This window comes from Rana temporaria, chromosome 3, assembly GCF_905171775.1.
Source record: "Rana temporaria chromosome 3, aRanTem1.1, whole genome shotgun sequence".
NCBI lineage: Eukaryota > Metazoa > Chordata > Amphibia > Anura > Ranidae > Rana > Rana temporaria.
In genome coordinates, this window is record NC_053491.1 from 144,123,890 (window position 1) to 144,145,460 (window position 21,571).

Here is a 21,571-nt window from a genome sequence, read left to right on the forward strand (position 1 = left end):
TTCTAACTTTACTGTCGACTTATTTTTTAATTCAAAAAGGGTGTATTTTTTACCAAACAAGTGCACTTGTAGGACCGCTGCGCAAATACGGTGTGACAGAAAGTATTGCAACGACAGCCATTTTAATCTCTAGGGTATATATATATATATATGTTTGGGGGTTTTAATTAGAGGGAAGGAGATGGCAGTGAAAACACAGGGAAAGCTCCATTAGCATTGCTGGTTGTCTTGTCATGCCAACAGCCACCACAAGATGGCACCAGATCACAGAAGGAAGCATAGGCCTGCAGAAAGCCGTGGCCTCAATTACCAGCCGGCACGGCGGGGGAGGCACACGAAGACACAGGATGGGGTTTGCGGCCTTCGCTTCACTCCCCAGGTGTCAGGTCGCCATTTTTAGTCGCAATTGTGACCTGGTGCCCAGATTTTGACGGACACTAGGGGGGATATCTCTCTCTCTCTCACCTTTTTAATGCAATGGTAAAAATTGTAGAGAACAGTAAAACTTAGTCAAAAACATTGCCAGGTATTGGCGCCATCGTTACATCCCCAGTTATCCTGAAGGATACGCCTCTAGTTCTGGTTACCCTTTCTTGGTCTGAGTCGCCCATCGATACACAGGCTGTAATCCACTCTGGGGCTGCAGGCCTGTACATAGATAGTGCCTGTGTGTCTGAGCACTCGATTCTACTGCAGCTTCGTGCTACTCCACTTGCAATTGATGGGAGACCTTTACAGCCTTCCTGCGACTCATGAGACTGCTCCACTGACCATGGCCGTAGGGGCTCTTCACCATGAGATAATCCAATTTCAAGTCATTTCCTCACCTCATTACCCAGTGGCAATTGGTTATCCTTGGTTACAAAAGGCACAATCTCTCTTGATTGGCATTGTGCTTTTTTCCTGGTCACCACAATGCAGCAACATTTTTTTTTCAGAAAGTGGTTAAGGTCCTGTGCATGTCTTCACTCACTCTTTAGCAATGTATTTGATAAAAGGTCAAGCCATTATTTTGCTTCCACACCAGTCGTATGATTGCGCAATTTACCTTCAACCTGGTGCCATGCCTCCTTGTAGCCGGGTCTACCCTTTTGTCTGTCTCCGAGGATAAAGCCATGGGAGGACTATGTTGCCGATTCACTTTCTCAAGGGTTCATCTGCAAATCCTTGTCTCCTGCCTTCCTCTTTTTTTTTTTCACAAAGAAAAAGCAGTGATGAACTGAGACCTTGTATCAATTCTATAGGGGTATCAATTGCATCACGATTAGGAATGCTTATTCGATTCCACCGATTACAGATTTTTTTTAGCGCCGCAAGGGTTTTCAAAAAGCTCGTTTTGAGCAGGGCTGTGGAGTCGGTAGATAAATGTTCCGACTCCGACTCCTCAGTTTTATGTACTTCCGACTCCGACTCCCCGACTCGGACTCCTCTGTATTAATATGCAAATGTATTTTATACATTCCTTGAGGGAAAGAAACGCAACCTACCACAGGACTACTGGCTGGGAAGCCAACAGTCTACTGTATTGCACAGTTTAAGCAAAAGACAAACACAATGAAAACAATCAAGTGGCTGGATAGTAGCAGCAGGCATAAACATCAGGAACAGGATCTTTACCAGTTCAAAAATACAAACCACATTATTTGGTTGTGTTAGAACAAAAACAAAGCTTATCTATAATGAACCAAAAACAAAATCTGTAAAACCTAGAAATGGTTTATATTAATCTTGAAATGTAGTTATAGGCTTAGCAAATGCAAATCAATTCAATGTAGAGTTCTAAGGAAGATAATTGCCTCTGCCAGATCCTCTTTCATAGAGGCTCTTAAGTCAGACTTTATTATTTTTAGGGCTGAAAATAATCTTTCGACACCGACTTGGGTGGGTGGCATTGCAGTAACTATTCTGGCCACATCACTAACGATCTCTGGATAAACAAGGATGGCTTCTTCAACAGTAAGTTTTGATGAGCGATCATACTTTTCAACTTCTTTTAGTGCTTTAAAAAAACTCCTGTTGGAATTTTTTTATTTGGACACTTACTGGTTCTCTAACATGCGTTCCCTGTAAGAGCAGAACACAACAATATGGAAAGTATAAGTATTGCAGCTCCTAATTGTGCGTTGCGTGCCATATAGTGAAGCACATGAAAAGCATGCTTCTTCACGGTTAATTAACGTGTTCGTTTTGCGGTTACGTGAGGCACTGCATGCATTGGTCTTTATTCTTACAGTAGAGAAGTCATTAATTATAACTTTTTGTGAATTGGGACATTTAAACTTGCTTTTTTTTTTTTATTCCAATCTAAATTTAGTAGGAGTCGGAGTCGGTGAATTGTTTGCCGACTCCGACTCCAGGTACCCCAAATTTCCCCCGACTCCGACTCCTCGACTCCGACTCCACAGCCCTGGTTTTGAGAGGGGCATACAATCTCGTGAGGATCAAGGAGGGCAGTGAATAGAAAACTTAATTTTAATACTAGGACTGGACATTACGAATACCTCGTAATGCCGTTTTGATCTCTGCAACGCTCCTGCAGTTCATCTACGATATCCTCCGAGATATGTTGCAGCAACGTGTGGTGGTGTCGATGATATTCTCATATATTCAAAATCCCTAGAGAGCCACCACACAGATGTCTCCCATTTACTACAGAGGTTCAGAGATAATAACCTGTATTTTAAGTTGGAAAAGGTGCAAGTTCTATCGTGAATAGGTTACATTTCTGGATTAGGTTTTACAATGGACCCCAAGAAATTATCTGCAGTTCTACAGTGGCTTCAACTTATAGGTCTCCGTCCGCTACAAAGTTTTTTTGGCTTTGCCAATTATCGGAAATTTTTATTTGTAAATTTCTCTTCTCTGATCAAACCCCTGAACCATGAAGGACTGCAACCCATAGAATTGGTCTCTGGATTCCATTAAAGCCTTTGAGTCTGTCAAGGCCGTCTTTGCTTCAGCTCCTATGCTGGCATATCCTGATCCTACATTACCCTTGTTCCCCCCAGAAAGGTGCCAAATGTGACACCGAAGAAACACTTTGTGATGATCCAGAAGCAGAAGAAAGGGTTTCTCAAATGAGAACTGGAAGGAAAAAAATAAAAATCTACTCATACTTTCGTTATGGTCCTCATTTCATTTTTATAAACTATTCTTTATTGTCCTTGAGGCATCGCTGGCATGCAAGGATGTGTTTTGCTGTCCTTGTAGCATGTGGAAAAGAAGAATATTCTCACAATATTTGTTAATTGCAGCTTTGCTCTCCGCAGAAATTGTGCCATGGAAATGTTTCCAAACTCTAGATCAGAGGTGTTCAAACTTTTGACCTTCCTGGGCCACATCGGAAGAAGAGAAATTGTCTTGGGCCAGAGATAAGATACACTAAACAAGGATAGCCAATGTGATCTGCCTGACATTTTCTACCCAAGTTAAAAAACACTGATATGTTCCCCACGACTAACCCCCCGGGGAGCGAAGTGAAATGTGTCGGGGGGTATGGCCTGGTCAGAGTCTAGGCTGAGGTTGCCACTCCATTCATTGCAGGACAGCATAGATGTGCGACTTTTAGGGGTTAGTTACCCTTTCTTCCTTGAGCCTTTGCAGGAGCTAGGACTGGTTCCATCCCCTGTTGGCATTCTAGCAGCAGCTGCACTGTCCACATACCTCCTCCCTATTGAATGTAAAAATAATTACAAAATAAGAGGGCAACATAAAACTTGTGCGATATTTGACACGGTTTGTGATAAATTAATGCATCAATATCTGCTTCGATGTATGTAGTAGCAATTTTCAAGGCGTTTATCAGATATTTTTGTTCTAATTTTGCCCGTCATATGCGTCATCCTTGAAAATAGTTGCTCACAAATACAGGTGCTGCCAAAAACTGACGACATGAATAAGCCGTGATTGTGAAGAGCGAGATATTTTTCTTTGGGAAGATAAAAGTCCATTAGAGACACTGTAAATTTTTAAATGCAGAAATGCATTTTTTTTTTTAAATACTTTATTTAGTATTCATGGAATTCAACAGTGCGATACAGAAAACAAGCTACAATGAGAAGCACATAACAGCGTCACATAGTAATGCCCAAGTGAGCAATTAAACAATCAGGTCATGCACCTTTAGAATTAGCAATGCAGATCACATACTTGGAAGGATAGCATGCATCTTCACCCGTACAGAAACAGGATTGTGATATCTAGGTGCATTCTGTAATCAGCAATAAAAAGGTAAAACAATGATATTTTATTCATTTTTAATACAGTAAGGTAATCCGCTACTCTAAGCTACAGCACGATTTTATGTTTTATGTGTATTAACCTTTCTACTAAATGTGAGTACCCTGTTAAATGTGAATAAAAAATTGTTCATCACTTTAAAAACGGTATCACGCTATTGGGCAATCTATTTGTCTCCTCTTCTGAGCGGTGGAGTTTTTTAGATTCTGGAAAGATCCAGGGATTTGCCAGTATATTATACTGTGAACGCCTATTACCCCTGCAGGGGTTCAAGTATCTGGTGAGTGCGGGACCATAGGGAGTGAGCACGATTTTTGCACAGAAGATTTATATCTACGTTGTTCTCACGTGGAAGAAGCACACAGCACTTTCAATTATTTTCAATTATTTATTTATTTATTTATTTACTGCATGGACCTTTTTTCTGCATAAAGACTTTTTTACTTACAGTGTGAATACTGTATGTTGAAAGCACACTGCACTATATGTATATTCATTGATTCACTCAAATTTTTGCATGAAACAGAGATGGAATAAGATTCTAGCACTGGAGCACTTTTTGGTTTTGATTTATTTGTATTTTGAATTTTTTGTTTGTTATTTGGATCACTTTTTTGTATCACCCACACAACATTAATTATTGTTTTACTTTAGTCTACACATTAGGTTGGCGCCACCACCTGCTTTTTATATTATTTCAATCCCTACAGTAAGTGGTAGTAAACTGCAGGGAAAAAGTATCAGTAAGTAGTGAGAGTGAGAAGCTGTACGCTCCATAGAGCTGCAAGAAGAAATCCATTACTTTCAGCAAAAAACAAAATGGCACGTTTTGAGTTCACGGAAAGGCATGTGGGAGACTCCTAAAATGTATGGAGGAAGGTGCTCTGGTCTGAGGAGACTAAAATTAAACTTTTTGGCCATCAAAGCCATCATGTCTAGCGCAAACCCAAAACATCACCCAAAGAACACCATCCCTACAGTGAAACATGATGGTGTCAGCATCATGCTGTGGGGATGTTTTTCAGCAGTCGGGACTGGGAAAGTGGTCAGAGTTGAGAGAAAGATGGATGGTGCTAAATACAGGGATATTCTTGAGGAAAACATGTACCACTCTGTGTGGGATTTGAGGCTAGAACAGAGGTTCACCTTCCAGCAGGAAAATGACCCCAAACACACTGCTGAAGCAACACTTGAGTGGTTTAACCACTTGATCACCGGGCCTATTTTGGCACTTCTCTCCTTCATGTAAAAATCACTTTTTTTGATAGAAAATTAATCAGAACCCCCAAACATATATTTTTTTTTAGCAGACACCCTAGGGAATAAAATGGCGGTCATTGCAACTTTTTTTCCCTCGCACGCTATTTGCGCAATAATTTTTCAAACACCTTTTTTTTTCATGAATTAAAAAAAATAACAAAACAGTAAAGTTAGCCCAATTTTTTTGTATAATGTGAAAGACGATGTTACGCCGAGTAAATAGATACCCAACATGTCACGCTTTAAAATTGCGCACACTCATGATGGAATGGCGCCAAACTACGGTACTTAAAAATCTCCATAGGCGACGCTTTAAATTTTTTTACAGGTTACTATTTTTGAGTTACAGTGCTAGAATTGTTGCACACGCTCTAACACACGCGTTTGAACGGTGTTTACATATGTGGGCGGGACTTGCATGCATGTTCGCTTCTGCACACAAGCTACCGGGACGGGTGTTTTAAAAAAAATATATATTTTTTTTAATTTTATTTTACATCATTTTTTTATTTTTACATTTTTTTTTTTCTGATCACTTTTATTCCTATTACAAGAAATGTAAACATCCTTTGTAATATAAATCACTGACAGGTCCTCTTAAGACCCCACATCTCTCCTCCAGGCTTACAAGCATGAAATTGGTGAAAACAAATTCACCGATCACATGCCAACAGCCGCGATTGCGGCTTTGTTTACTTCCGAGTATCGGGCGTGACGTCATAACGTCGCGCCCGGGCCTCCGACGGTCATAGAGATGACTGGTGACCATCTGGTCACCAGTCATCTCTATGCTTCCCAGCAGCGCAGGCCGATTCGCTCTCCGGGCCCCCAATGGCACAGGAGAGCCCAGAGAAGCACCGGATGGCGGCGGGAGGACGTCCCCTCCCGCTGCCTAAAAGAACAATCAAGCGGCAGAACTGCCGCTTTGATCATTCTTATCGTGCACAGAATCGGCGGCTGAAGACGGCGAAATCTGAATGATGCCTGTAGCTGCAGGCATTATTTAGATATCACCGCACAAAGCCGAGGACGTCCATGGACTTCCTCGGTGATTAAGTGGTTAAGGGGAAACATGTTAATGTGTTGGAATAGTCTAGTCAAAGGTCACACCTCAATCCAATAGAAAAATCTGTGGTCAAACTTAAAGATTGCTGTTTACAAGTGCAAACCATCCAACTTGAAGGAGCCGGAGCAGTTTTGGAAGGAGGAATGGGCAAAAATCACAGTGATACGATGTGGCAAGTTCATCCAGACTTATCCAAAGCGACTTCGAGCCATGATAGCTGCAAAAGGTGGCTCTACAAAGTATTGACTTTAGGGGGTGAATAGTTGTGCACATTGACTTTTTCTGTTATTTTGTCCTATTTGTTGTTTGCTTCACAATAATAAAAATATCTTCAAATTTGTGGGCATGTTCTGAAAATTAAATTATGCAAATCCTCAAACAATCCATGTTAATTCCAGGTTGTGAGGCAACAAAACACGAAAAATGCCAAGGGGGGTGAATACTTTTGCAAGGCACTGTACATACACTCTCCGGCCACTTTATTATTAGTTACACCTTGCCAGTACCGGGTTGCACCCCCTTTTTGCCTTCAGAGCTGCATTAAAGCAGAGTTCCACCTAAAAATTGAACTTCCGCTTTAAGTTCAGGTGACCCTCTGACATGCCACATTTGGCATGTCTTTTTTTTGGGGTGGGGGCAGTTGCCCTCTTTTTAGAGGGATCCAGCTCCCACTTCCTCCCGGGGCTCCACGGCACCGGAAGGAAGTTCACCTCACCCCTCTCAGCAATCATTTATCGACTGTACTCCAATGGCCTCCACAGTCACCAGATCTCACTCCAATTGGGATGTGGTAGAATGGGAGATTTGCATCCATTCTACCACATTCCAATTGGATTGAGATCTGGTGCCTGTGGAGGCCATTGGAGTACAGTGAACTCATTGCAATGTATAAAAAACCAGTTTGAGATGATTTGAGCTTTGTGACCTGGTGCATTATCCTGCTGGAAGTAGCCATCAGAAGATGGGTACACTGTAGTTAAAGGGACAGCGTTTTGCTCACTTGGTAGCAAGGGGCCCAAAGTGTGCCAAGAAAATATCCCCCACACCATTACACCACCACCAGAAGCGTGAACCGTTGATAAAAAGCAGGATGGATCAATGCTTTCAGTTGTGTACGCCAAATTCTGACCCTACCATTTGAAAAAAAAAAACCACAAGGCTCATTAGCACAGGCAACATTTTACAATCTTTTACTGTACAATTTTGGTAAACCTATGACAATTGTAGCCTCAGTTTCATGTTCTTAGCTGGAAGGAGTGGCACCCGGTGTGGTCCTCTGCTGCTGTAGCCCATCTGCATCAAGGTTCAATGTGTTCTGCGTTCAGAGATGGTTTTCTGCATACCTTGGTTGCAACGTCAGGCACCAACAGCAATGCCATGTTCAAAGTCACTAAAATCCCCTTTATTTCCTATTCTGATGCCCGGTTTGAACTTTAGCAAGTCGTCTTCACTACCTCTAAATGCATTGAATTGCTGCCATTTGATTGGCTGATTAGCAATTTGTTTTACCAAGCAATTAAACAGGTGTACCTAATAAAGTGGCCTGCGAGTGTGTGTACCGTATATATAAGACATACATATAAAACACACACACACACACACACACACACACACACACACACACACACACAGCCTTTTCAAAAACTGCAGCACTGGCACATGCGTTCTGAAGGAACATTTTAAACACTCATACACACGATCGGATTTCAATCGGACAAATCCGTGCAATTTTGTCTGAAGGGCGTTGGCCGTGAACTTCTTCTGCATACAAAATGGCAAAACTTTGGCAGCCAACAAAACAAAACTATGTGGTTTTTCTGCTCTTTAGCGCCACACTTTGGGCAACTTCTGCTAATGTTGTGCTATGGTTAAAATTGGAAACAAAAAATCAAGAGATGGTGTTGCGCTCCAATAGCATAGAATGGTGTAAGTGGTAAAATGTATAAATAACCAAAATGGTATAATTGATAAATGAATGTGCAAATAGACTGACTGAAAGATAATAATAAAAAAAAAAAAATTGCTATAAATGTTAAGATAAGGTGCATCCAAACGGTAAACTGAATGAATGTGCAAACAGTGCAGATAAGGTGACTCAGGTGCATAAATAAAATCACAACATAAAGATAATAATATATTCAGTCGCAGAGGAAATCGCAGGATGGTGTTATGCTCCAATCAAAATTAATGACTGAACATAACTGATGTACAACAATGATGGATGAATAAACAGTGAACTAAATAAGAGTGCAAATACATACAAATAGGTGACTGTATAATGTAAGTAAAATCACATTGTATGAATGGTGGATGGAACCACAAGATTGTCCAATTGTTACAAAGTGCAACTGCGACTCAGTCCAAGAGGTAATGCAATTTAATAAAAAGTGCGAGTGAAGTGCTGGGTGCATAAATGACATCAGCAGGTGGCAAGGTGACTTGTTGGTGAATCTTCAGTGTATGGTGACACCCGAAGGTGTGCTAACAAATTACCTTACGACTGCAAGGTAAGCAGCATTCAATAAAGCCAATGGAATCACTCGGGGGTAGAGGGGATAACTCCTATCTGTCCTTCCAGTAGTGTGGCGCCTAGTGGGGTTAAGACTTCCTTCCAGGCTGGGTGGTCAGAAAGGTAAGACGGCTCCAAAGTGTGTCACCAGGCAAAGTAGAAAAAACAGAGGAAGCTCTCTAGTGTAATATATTTAAAAAACTCAGCGGTTTATTCAAACATATAACAAACAGGGTACTCACATTTAAAACAGTAATGTAGTGTATGTCAGAAACGAGCAGCGAGCTCACACTGTGCAAACGTCACTTCCGGGGGTCCTAGTGTCTGACGCGTATCGTCACTGTCACGTGACTTCATCAGAGAGATGGAGGTGCTATGGTTAGCATTGCTTCTGAACATGCACGTTTGTACTTTGGATTTTTTTCCAACGGACTTGTGTACACACGATCGTAAAATCCAACATCACGCATTTGTTGTCGGAAAATTTTCAAGCACGCTATCCAACATTTGTTGTCGGAAAATCCAACAATTGTCCGATGGAGCATACAAACGGTCGGATTTTCGGACAAAACCCTGCCATCACACAATTCCCATCGGAAAATCAGATTGTGTGTATGAGGCTTTATCCTTCTATATCTTTGTCTATAAAAAGAAAGGAAAGGAAGGTATAGTGACATGCTGTACCTCAGAGGTCTCTAAATCTAGCCATACAAGGATTAAAACTCATCCAAATCAGCAGGAATTGGCCAAAGTTTAATCAGTGTGTGACTGTCCCTGCTTGACACAAGTTGATTGTTTGATCGACCTTTGCCAAAGACCCATGCATGAAAAGTTGTGTCGATCAGTGGCTATAACCACAGATTGCAGTATTCCAACTTCAGAGAGTCCGACTGTCAGAATACAATGTCCCACTGGGGGCGATTTCTCAGGCTGAATAAAAAAAAAAATCATCTAGGGCCTGCTTAAAGCTAGCCACAGAGGACTCTTTATTGTTTTGTTTTTTCAAACAAAAATGGAACAGATTCTCCAATTGACGCAATCATGGTGGATGGAGGAATCCTCCACGCTGCACCATTGAATTCTGACAGTGGGGTCTCCTCCACTGTCAGAATACACTGATCAAAACTGCACTTGATTAGCTACAGCTTTTGATCAAATTAAAATTTACCAGCAGTCCTGTTCCAAGAGGAGTTAGGCTGGGTTCACACTACTACACTACTTTCATCCTACTTTGCTCTGTGTTCAATGTTTCCCTATGAGAGCCTCTTGTAGCGTCCTACACAAGTCGGTCTGACTTTGAAAATGCTCCCTGTACTACTTTTGGTCCTCCATTGATCCTACTTCAGGCCCATTGAATATCATTAAAGTCGGACCAAAGTAGTATCCTGTTCATGAAAGTAGGATGGATGTAGGACCAATGTAGGATAAATGTAGGACCAATGTAGCAGAGCAAAGTAGGATGAAAGTAGTGTAGTAGTGTGAACCCAGCCTCAATCATTAGATTGACTTCCTTCGAATGGTAAGGGCCATAGATGGATCAAAATTTGGCAGATCCCTGCTGAACCAGTCAAATTTCATTCCATCTATGAGTAGCTCGACTCTGTTGCCATTCTCAACCAGGTTTACGAGGTACCTCCAGGAGGTTGCTAGGGGTTCCTTGAGCAGTGGCTGATTGACTTCCCATTTGTCTGTATGGCCTCATTTGCACTTGGGGGAAGAGGAGGGGGGCTTTAAACATGCAGTTGAGCTGCATTTTGTGGAGTTATAACAGATGCAACATAATACCTCCTCGCAAACTGTCAAATGTCCTTTGAAAAGCAATTCACCATGGATTGCTCTTCAGAGCAAAGGCAGTGTAAAGGAGTCCTAAGGGTGCCCTTAATGACCTCCACTATAAAGCCTCTCACACAGGCAGCATAAACAGACATTTTGGTTGCGTTTTGCTGCTCCCAAATCGCCTAGCAAAATGCATTGGTTTTAAAATGGTGACTGGACAGAGCTGTACATATTCATGAGTTGAGCCTCAGGTGTCAAAGCAAAATTAATGCTGCCTGTAGAGTACAGCAAGCATTGAAGCTTTGAAACTGCCTCCACTGAATTTTATTGTATTGTGCCTTAAACATGCCGATAGCATTTGTAGTGCATTTTAAGTGATGGTGTTTGAGAAACAAGTAATATAAGAGGGGGAACCAATGCGCAAATCAACCTAATCAAGGGTAATCTAAACTAAAAAGAACCTAAAATAAATAAATAGCAGCCACGACGGAAAGTGTTCACACACTCAAGACAGATAGGAATAATAGTAGGTGTAATGGCGCTAAAAACACTAGAAAAACTTAAATATAATAAATAAATAACTCATCACTTAGGCCCATAAAATAATTCAGAATAGTTTCGTGGTGAATCCTCCAATAGATGTGAGTAAAAAAGTATTCCACTCTGGGTCAATCCTGGAATACCATCCGGCATCAACAAAAAATGTGGAGGGTATTTGTAGTGGTAAATAATAGTACGTAACTAATGATCAGTGAACAACTGTGCCAAACCACTGCACAATGTTGCATCAATACACTCAAAATTGAATAATTAGTAGCATAGTGAACATAAATGATAATGAAAAAACAAATCCAGTACGATTACAATAACCCATGGCAGTAATCCATTTAAAGTGCAGCGTGCAATGATTAAAATGCAAAAAATATAAAGTGATCCGAAGTAATAAAAATGACATGCACCGATGAGCATGAAAATAAAATCTATATGTGAAAAAAAGTCCAGTGAAAAAACAATCGTGAAAAGATAATAATATCTCAAATAATCCACCAATAGGGATTAAAGTAAATCAAGGTGATAATAACAAAGTGTCCCAGTGCATAAAAATCATGGATAAATGTTCAGTGAAAAAAATGTGCTCCAAAACACAGATCCTTATATCCAGAGCATTCAGTGATCAATGCTGGATGTGCATGCGTGCTAATACTTCCACCATCAGGCTTCCCAGAAATGTCCGACAGACTAGGTGTTCCAGCCCCTTACCTCAGAGCGGCTTGTAATCAAGCCTAAATGGATATCTCACAGGCAATCTGCTGCTCATCCACTCCCTCAATCCCACGACTCGGTCACAGATGATTGCAGTCTCTCAGGGGAAATATAAAGCAAGGGGAGCCTCCATAGTGTAGCATCATTAAAACATTTTATTTAAGAAACAAGTAGACACTCACATTTCAAGCAGTAAAAAGTCGGCGTGTAAGATCTTTGTGTCCCCCGCTCTGCGGCCGCGAGCGGGTGACGTCACCAGCAGCTCCTCCACGTCCTCACGCGTATCGCAACTGTTTCACGTTGCTTACTCATAGGATCTATGAGTAAGCAACGTGAAACAGTTGCGATGAGGATGGTATATCAACATTTTGTTGATGCCGGATGGTATTCCAGGATTGACCCAGAGTGGAACACTTTTTTACTCACATCTATTGGAGGATTCACCACGAAACTATTCTGAATTATTTTATGGGCCTAAGTGATGAGTTATTTATTTATTTTATTTAAGTTTTTCTAGTGTTTTTAGCGCCATTACACCTACTATTATTCCTATCTGTTTGAGAAACGCTGTTGGACTTGTACACATGTGCAACGTATCTGAAATGCGTGTTAGTGCACATTAAAATTCAATGTCTGTGTGAACTTTGCCTAAAGTAGAAGTACACCCTAAAACTAAAATCCCTACATCTATAGACATCCATGATCCAACACTAACCTATCTAGCCCTGTAAGGGCCCTTTCACACTAGCGGACCGTATGCGGATATAAACGGGACATACATGGGTCCCTATGTGATTACGGGTGTCAGCGGATGAACATCCGCTAACACCCGTAATTTGTCCGCATCCGCAAAGATCCGCATTTGCAGACGGAAGAAATCCTATTTTTCTTCCGTCTGCCGGATCGGATGAACACAGACATACGGTCCGTATTCGTCCGATCCCCCATAGGGGAGAGCGGAGTAAACACAGGGCGGTCCCTGCACAGTGTGCGGGGACCGCCCTGTCAGCTGCCAGCTCAGCGGGGATTTTACAGAGGATCCCCGCTGAGCAAAGCGGACACACGGAGCGGATCATTACTGATCCGCTCCGTGTGAAAGGGCCCTAAAGAATAAAACCAGTATACATACCTTTTTTTGAAGCCGAGCCGGTCCAGTCTCCAGCACGGAAGCTCTGCAGAGGACACAGCCAACATGAATGAATGGGGAGTGAGGTCACCCATAGAGTAACTATGGGGCTTCCATTGTTGGATGTGTCTTCTGCACCCGACTCCACAGCAAAGCCACGGTTCCAGCTCTGCACGGGATCTGGTTCGAGCAGTTTAAAGAAAAAAAAAAAAAAAGAAGTGCATATATACCGATTGATGGTTATTTTGTATTTCTTCCATTTGCGAATAATCGCACCAACATTTGTCTCCCTTCCCTAGCTTCTTTCGGATGGTCTTGTAACCCAGTGGTTCTCAGCCTCAGTCCTTAAATGTTTTCAGGTTTTCCTTTACTTTGCACAACTTGATTAAATCAAGATCAATGACTTGGTATTGATAAGAGACATTTTATCTAAGGCAAGTTCCCAAAACATGGCCCGTTGGGGGTACTTAAAGGACTGAGGTTGAGAACCACGGTTGTAACCCACTCCAGCCTTGTGCAGGTCTACAATCCTGTCCCCGACAGACAGCCCTTTGGTCCTGCCCACGATGGGGAGGCTTGACTGGAAGAAAGATTCTGTGGACTGGTGTCTTTTATACACAGAACGAGTTGTCAGATGAACCTTCTTAACCACTTCCCGCCCGGTAAATAGAGAATTGACATCCGGTAAGTGGTTTCATTATCTATTGACGTCATGCAGGATAACAGCTGCCGCACGCCCGGGGGGGTGATGCGGTGCGTCAGTCCGGCAGAGGCTCTCTACCACATGATCAGCCGTGTCCAATCACGGCTGATCACAATGTAAAAAGGAAAAGCCGCAGATCGGCTTTTCCTCACTCGCGTCTGATAGACGCAAGTAGAGGAGAGCCGATCGGCTGCTCTCCTGACAGGGGGGGTTTGTGCTGATAGTTTATCAGCGCAGCCCCCCACCTCAGATCACCGCACAGGACCACCAGCATGCCGCCCAGGACCACCAGGGATGGGCATCCACACTGGACCACCAGGTATGCCCCCTAGACCACCAGGGAAGGCCAATCGGTGCCAAGGCAGCTGGCAATCGGTGCCAAGGCAGCTGGCAATCGGTGCCAAGGCAGCTGCCAACCAGTGCCCATACAAAATCCCTGCCAGTGCCAGCAGGGATACCCATCAGTGCTGAATATCAGTGCCGCATGACAGTGCCCATTAGTGCCATGTATCGATGCCCATCAGTGCCGCCTATAAGTACCCACCATTGCAGCCTTTCAGTGCCCAGTGTCGCCCATCAGTGCCATCCATGAGTGCCCATCAGTGCGACCTATCAATGCCCATCAGTGCTGCATATCAGTGCCATCCAACAGTGCCGCCTACCAGTGCCCATCAATGCCACATATCAGTGCCACCTCATTGGCGCCTCCTCATCGGTGCTGCCTTATCAGTGCCCGTCAGTGAAGAAGAAAACTCATTTACTAAATTTTAAACAGAAAAAAATAAAAACCCCAGAGGCGATCAAATACCACCAATAGAAAGCTCTATTTGTGGGAACAATATAACAATTCTGTTTGGGTACAGTGTAGCATGACTCGGCAATTGTCATTTAAACAGCGACAGCGCAGAAAGCTGAAAATTGGCTTGGGCAGGAAAGGGCGTAAGTGCCTGGTATGGAAGTGGTTAAAAATTGACATCTTTCAAGTTCCTGCATCGTATTTTTGTTTTGTATCTACAAAACAAGATATGACGGCATCTGGGATCGATCCGACAGGCGTACGTCTTAGTACGCCGTCGGATCTTAGGTGCATTTTTCCGCCGGCCGCTAGGTGGCGTTTCCGTCGAATTCCGCGTTGAGTATGCAAATTAGCTAGTTACGGCGATCCACGAACGTACGTCCGGCGCATTTTTTTACATCGTTTGCGTTCAGCTTTTTCCGGCGTATAGTTACCCCTGCTATTATGAGGCATACTCAATGTTCAGTATGGCCGTCGTTCCCGCGTCGAATTTAGAATTTTTTACATCGTTCACGGATAGGGATTTGCGTAAAATGACGTCACCGTCTTAAGCATTGGCTTGTTCCGGTTTAATTTCGAGCATGCGCACTGGGATACCCCCACGGACGGCGCATGCGCAGTTAAAAAAAACGTTGTTTACGTCGGGTCACAACATATTTACATAAAAGCAAGCCCCATCACATCCATTTGAATTCCGCGCCCTTACGCCGCCAAAGATACACTACGCCGCCGTAACTTACGGCGCAAATTCTTTGAGGATTAATAAAAATAAGTTACGGCGGCGTAGTGTATCCTAGATACGCTACGCCCGGCGGAGAGAAGCGCCGATCTACCACTCTGTCTCTATCATTTAAAAAATACACCTATGATAAACAAAGTTTGACCCTTCATTTCTTCATAAGCGAGCAAACTTACAAAATCTGCAGGGGATCAAATAATTATTTTCCCCACCGTATATATTAAAATAAATAGCATTTCCTTGTTCTGTGGGAGACCGAATATAGTAAAAGCAGGGTACCGGGTATAGCAACACTTTAAAGAGGAAGTAAACCATGATGGCTTTTACTTCCACTTAGTTCCCTGCAAAGTAAAAACATAATGGGCTACTATGTGTCGCCTAGTAGCCCATTATGTGCCACTTACCTGCAGAAAAAGCATGCAATGTCCCCTCTCTCTCTATCATCGCGTCCATCTTCAAGCCCTCTTCCTTGCGGGCTGTGGACCCCGGCTCTGCTATAGGCTGGTGCCGACGGTCACTACAGAAACGGCACGGATTGTGCCCTTTCTTTAGCGCACATGCACCGATTATGTCGGCCTCGGCTTCTATGGCCAATATCTCCTAAACAGTAGAGGTTTCGGAGATATTTCTAGTACCTACAGATAGGCCTTATTATAGGCTTACCTGTAGCCTGCCGATTTTGTTTTTTGCTCACTTCTATTTTATAAACTATTAACACTTAAAACTTTTGTTAGCTTTGTTCGTTAATATTTTTTCACCTTTAACAAATGTTTACACGTTTCACATTGAAAAAAAAATTAGCAACATTTAAAAAAAAAGGGACTTGGTTTGTAAATAATTTCAATGCTTTGTACCATTGCTGACAGCTGAAGTGTAAACAAAACAATTGTGGTAGGAATCGGAAATTCATATAAAAAATAAAAAAGGGAAGAAGTAGAAGTATCGGTACCCGTACTTGAAAGGGGAAAAAAAATTGTATCAGTGCATCCTTCGTTAAAAGGAGAAGTATAGCCTAAGCTTGTTAGCCTGTACTTCTCCTAGGAGTGCAGTTCGTTTTGCACTCCTGTTAGGTAGATTCAGAAAGAGTTAGGTAGGCTCATCAGTAGATAAGCCGACCAAACTCAGAATCTACGCCGACTTATGTTTAAGCGTATGCTCAAACAGAGATACGCTTAAACATATCTAAGATACGACGGCTTGCGCCGTCCTATCTTAGATTGCAATATTTTGGATGGCCGCTAGGTGGCGCTTCCATTGCGGTCGGCGTAGAATATGTAAATGAGGAGATACACGGATTCACGAACGTACGCCCGGCCAACGCAGTACTTTTACGCCGTTTATGTTAGAGATAGGCCGCCTAAAGTTAGAGCTTAGCCCTACATGGAATAGTAATGTCAAGTATGGCCGCCGTTCCCGTGTCGAAATTCGAATTTTTTACGTTGTTTGCGTAAGTCGTCCGCGAATAGCGATTTACGTCGTTTACGTCCACGTCTAAATCAATAGGCCCGTACGGCGTACTTAGCCGCAATGCACACTGGGAAATGTAGGCGCCCGGCGCATGCGCAGTAAAAACTAAAACGTAAAGTCAAGCCTCATTACCATAAAACATGCCCCCCTCCAACACATTTGAATTCGGCGCCCTTACGCCCAGAGAAAAATAAAAAATAAATCTGCGCTATCAGGGTGACAAGCAGCTACATACAATCCAGTGAAACCAAGGAAAGAAATACAAACAAAATTCAAAAAAATGCAGCGCTGAAAATGAATAGTAGGAAGACCGTGATGTCTATGTTCGACATTCACAGGTATCAATGTGAATAAGTGAATCCATAAAATTAAAAGTGATGTCAATTGGTATAGTGAAAGCACTATGGACCTTATTAACAAGACAATATCTATATGTGCATGAGTCCACAAGAATATACGTAAAAATAAAAGTCCATATGCATAAACGTGGAAAAAATGTGGAAATTATTTTTGTTGAAATCATCAATGAGAGATCATAGTGACAAGACACCCACGGTGATTCTATTGGAATGTGATGATAGTGATAACGCCCACCACCAAAGGGGAGGCTTACCGGATGCGATGGACCCAAATGAGCTTATACCCAAAGGGTCAAATAGGCTTGTAGGCAGTACAGATGAGATGGTGCAGGAACACGCCAACGCAAACGGACAACAAACAGCGATAAGATCTTCGCTTGGTATCAGGTGGAGGGGGTACCTCAGCTAGGAGATGGCTCATACAGTTGGAAGAGCTCATTAATGAAGTTCTGTGCTCCCCTTGGACTCAGAAGCAGTATCGCTCTTCGTAACGTGTCACGGTAGCGGTTCAGTTCCTCAGTTTTCATCGAAGTAAAAAGGCTGGCAAAAACTCTGCTGATGTTTCTATCAACTTTCTGCAATGATACATCAAGTCCTAATCTGGATGCCTGGTCCAGGAAGGCCTGCAGTCCCCGGATATAAGATGGTGGATGAAGCAGGCATGTAGCAGGTAAGTGTGTCCAGAAGATGTTCCAGTGGCAGGGCAGTCCCAGTCTGATGATAAAGCTTCCAGGGAAGTCCACAGAATAATTCTGTGGACTTCCCTGGAAGCTTTATCATCAGACTGGGACTGCCCTGCCACTGGAACATCTTCTGGACACACTTACCTGCTACATGCCTGCTTCATCCACCATCTTATATCCGGGGACTGCAGGCCTTCCTGGACCAGGCATCCAGATTAGGACTTGATGTATCATTGCAGAAAGTTGATAGAAACATCAGCAGAGTTTTTGCCAGCCTTTTTACTTCGATGAAAACTGAGGAACTGAACCGCTACCGTGACACGTTACGAAGAGCGATACTGCTTCTGAGTCCAAGGGGAGCACAGAACTTCATTAATGAGCTCTTCCAACTGTATGAGCCATCTCCTAGCTGAGGTACCCCCTCCACCTGATACCAAGCGAAGATCTTATCGCTGTTTGTTGTCCGTTTGCGTTGGCGTGTTCCTGCACCATCTCATCTGTACTGCCTACAAGCCTATTTGACCCTTTGGGTATAAGCTCATTTGGGTCCATCGCATCCGGTAAGCCTCCCCTTTGGTGGCGCCCTTACGCCCGCCCGCTTTAGGCTACGCCGCCGTATATTAGCAGGCAAGTACATTGAGAATCATGTACTTGCCTAGCTAACTTACGGCGGCGTAGCCTAAACAGGCTAAGCTACGCCGCCGCAAGTTTAAGCCTTTCTCTGTGAATCTACCTACTGTGACCCATTTTCACCAGAAAGCAGGCTAAAGTCCACTCTCTGCTGACGTCACAAAAGTCGGTTCAGGCTCCATGTCATTGCGACAATAGAAGTTGGGATCCACCAGGTGCCTGGATCGACACCTGGCTCAGGCTGGGTTCACATCATTGCGATTCGGATGCAGTTTACCACATCCAATTTGCAATAGCAGGAGATTTTGACCAGCTCTCTATGGTGCCAGTTCACATATCTCTGCTGCGGCTCTGGTGAGAATTTGCACAGGAGCCCGTGCGTCTTTTGCTCCGTTTCGGGTCTGAATTCAGGCAAAAATTTGGGCTGAAATTGGACCTGAAACAATGAACCAGGACCCACCGGACACCTGCTCGGAGCCACATGCGGCGATGGTGTGAAACCAGCCTTAGCCTCACAGCGAGCTGCTAAGAGCCTGAGCCAGCTGCTCCCAGCCCAATACTCCAATGAGCGAGGAGGGAGCAGAGAGCTGCTGACTGACAGTCTGCAGCTCTCTACTCTGGGATCTGTCAGAACCAAACGATCGGCAGTGTTCGATCACTCGGGTTCTCAGTGTAGCGGCACCAGAGGGCAGATGCAGCGGCACCAGAGGGCAGATGCAGCATCGGACCAATGTTGTATCCACCTAGGGAAGTAGGATTACTCTCACTGATGCTTGGACATTTTCTACTTACACTGGCCACAGTGCGGCCCCCCCAAAGCCTGAAGGACAGTAATCTGGCCCTTTGTTTAAAAAAGTTTGGAGACCCCTGCCCTAGACAAACACAAGCAGCTGACCTTCTCAGGGTGGTGTCAACAGGGCTGGTGCAAGGATTTTTGACACCCTAGGGCAGTGATGGTGAACCTTGGCACCCCAGATGTTTTGGAACCACATTTCCCATGATGTTCATGCACTCTGCAGTGTAGTTGAGCATCATGGGAAATGTAGTTCCAAAACATCTGAGGGTGCCAAGGTTCGCCATCACTACCCTAGGGCTTGGGTGCTCAACCTGTGGCCCTCCAGCTGTTGTAGAACTACAAGTCCCATGAGGCATTGCAAGGCTAAGAGTTACAAGCATGACTCCCAAAGGCAGAGGCATGATGGGACTTATTGTTCCACAACAGCTGGAGGGCCACAGGTTGAGCACCCATGCCCTAGGGCATGGGTCTTCAAACTATGGCCCTCCAGTTGTTCAGGAACTACAATTCTCATCATGCCTAGTCATGTCTGAATGTCAGTGTGTTACAATGCCTCATGGGATGTGTAGTTCTACAACAGCTGGAGGGCCGTAGTTTGAGGATCCCTGCCCTAGGGGATACCTCATTTTGCTGCCCCCCAAGGTTCCACCCACTTTGCCCTGCCCATGTATACCCCACCTTTTTAATGAAGTGCCCATCAAATGCAGTCTACCAGCGCCCATCAAATGCAGCCTCAACAACGCCAATCAATGCTTCCATTAATTCGGGAGTCAGGGCATAGAAACAGTCCTCCGCTGCCACCACGCCTCTGACACTATGTGTAAATGGAGATGCTGAGACTTAGTTGCTTGCTGCAGAGAGAAAAGAGTAGGAACACCAGTGGCCGGGTGCCTTAGGCGGCTGCCTAGTTCGCCTAATGGTAGCACCGGCCCTGGGTATCATTTACCACCTGACGCATCACTTACCTTCGTAGCTCTGCACCAAAAACACCGACGCCAGAGCACAGCGTACACTTTATTCCTAGCGACGTCCCTTTTGCAATCTTTTATATAGAAGCTCTGCTCAGGTGTTTCGTAATTCAGGTGCGTGTCTCCTGGGCTGGTCAAGTGAAGTTCCAGAGGAAGAGTTTTTTCCGTCACGTGCAAACGTGTGTGCATTATTTGTTTACAGGCGCCCCCGGTGAAGTCTATGGGGGCACAAAAATGCCAGAATTCGCACACAAAAAAACAAAATGAGCATAGGGCGACTGAGCATACAACTGAACAGGAAGAATGGGATTCTGCACACCAAGTCTAATCAGACTTGAGGAAACAAGTTGAAAAAACAAGTGTGACACCACAATAACTAGATCACTAGACTATACCAGCACAGAAAACAGAAGATCACATAACTCATTTAACACACATTCATAACACTATATATACACTGCATGACGACAGATCCTGACCTGGCAGCCGTGTGTCCTCTCCACTGCTCGGCCCCGCTCTCTTCTTATGCAGAAAACATAACAAGCCCCAAACGCACTTAGCGTTCCGCTCTACAAGCATGGACTGCTAAAGGAAAGCCTTCTCAGCGCACCGATTGGATAAGTGAGCTGCCACTCTGCGAAACTTGCATTCTCATTGGTGAAGTCCCCACCCGCTGGCTCCAGAGAGAGGAAGGGTGTAGTGTGCAAGTCTCAGGAGACTTTGAAGTTGTTGAGGAGAAAGTGAAGCGAGAGGTTACTAGTCACAGCAGGCGGGCTTCCCTGTGTGCACAATGTCTGACAGACGGGGGAAGCTGGACTTCCTGTGCTGTCTAATAAGTGGGTTCCGGTGTGCTTCACTGCCCTTGTTCCCTCAGTATACCCCCTTCCTTCCCCCGGGAGACACACACAGTAACTGGAGCTGACGGTAATGATACCTCCCCGGTCGGGAACTGAGAACAAGAATAGTCATAGGTCAGAGACAATGGTATGTACAGGAGTCACTTCAATACAGGCTCCTCTGCTCTGCTCATTACAAGGCGGGCAGAGAGTTTGGAGGACTCCATTTACCAGGAAGTATACTGAGGGGGATGGGGTGCTGCAGGCAGAGAGCTTATTTATGTCAGGGGAGGGGGAGGAGGAGGTTTTCTTGGCTCATTTTTGTTAAAATCTTTCATTTATGGTAAAAAATGTA

General features: G+C 43.9%; 1 protein-coding gene across 5 annotated transcripts in view; it reads right to left on the reverse strand.

Moving 5' to 3' along the window:
- LRRK2 (leucine rich repeat kinase 2) overlaps positions 1-21,238 on the reverse strand; it is a 376,481-nt gene extending 355,243 nt beyond the window's left edge. For 2 of the 5 annotated variants that reach the window (XM_040343607.1, XM_040343609.1), the window contains exon 1: positions 20,860-21,228. The gene's annotated coding sequence lies outside the window, so the exon portion shown is untranslated. Of the gene's footprint in view, positions 1-20,859 lie in introns of all 5 variants that reach the window. The other 3 variants (XM_040343608.1, XM_040343610.1, XM_040343612.1) reach the window with 3 other exon arrangements.
- Between the last annotated feature and the right edge of the window lie 333 nt (positions 21,239-21,571).